Source organism: Pteropus vampyrus, unplaced genomic scaffold (assembly GCF_000151845.1).
Source record: "Pteropus vampyrus isolate Shadow unplaced genomic scaffold, Pvam_2.0 Scaffold326, whole genome shotgun sequence".
NCBI classification, from domain to species: Eukaryota; Metazoa; Chordata; class Mammalia; order Chiroptera; family Pteropodidae; genus Pteropus; species Pteropus vampyrus.
The window spans coordinates 509,531-510,597 of NW_011889107.1; positions in this window are offsets into that span (position 1 = coordinate 509,531).

The following is a 1,067-nucleotide window of genomic DNA, read 5'->3' on the forward strand; positions in this document are numbered from 1 at the left end:
GAAGGTCACCTGGCTAGGCCCCAGTTAGACCCTGGCCTTGGAACCTCTGCCCAAATTCTGGTCTGGAGCTGGAGATGAGGGTTGTGGGGAGTTGGGTTTTAGCCGTCTCGATTTAGGTAGTTAGTTAGAAGGTACATTGCTCAGGGGCTCAGATTTCCTTACACTGTACACCTTCTAGTTTGCAGCGGTTCTGGGCCTGTAGAACCTCAGCATGATGAAAACGGATCTGAGACTCCTTTGAGTCAGATGGACCAGTGGCTGGTCTTCCCCCTCAGGCCATACAACCGAGTCATCTTTAAACACTATCCTTGATCCTAGCCAATTGCAGATTCTGCAAACAACAATGTTTGAAGCCAGATTTTCCATTTTAAATAACTGCAATACTGAAGTTAGCCATCTTTGGAGATTGCATTTGCTCTTTCAACTCATTAAGATATGTCCTTTTTATTTTTGGTTTAGAGAATCAAGGGCAATTTCAAGGCAAGCCCAGTAATGACAACTTAGAAATAGGGTAAGATGTCTCAAGTAAATACCACCCTGCCTCAATATATTTTCGTAAAGTAACAGTAACCTAGTGTCCTATGGATTAGTAACTTTCAAAACTCTCTGCTAACACATCAATTTGGACACTAGAGAGTCTATCCATGGACCATTTCCTGGACATTCCATGGTGTATATTTTCTTGACCCTAATGCTTCCTACTGGGCTTCTGTAGTATCATACATAGGACGTCTGTAAGATGATCAGAACCATAATTTCCTGGAACAACAATTTGTATGTAAGAGTCAGTAAATTTAGAAGTTGCTTATAACCCATTTTCATAGTCATCTACACAGGCTAGAATGTTTAAGTCATGTTCAAATGGCTACCGAGATCCCCAAAACCCAGGCTTGAGGAGATCAGGACCTGAGGATCCAGATGTTATAAGCACTTCCTCACCATCTGCTCTTCCTCTCTAGGAAGCTGCTACCACCCCTGATCTCTCTTTTCTAGGAAGGTGATAAGCGAGGAGGTGAGACAATGACATAGTTAAGAGGGTAATGTTTTGTTATAGTACCCAAATTCCT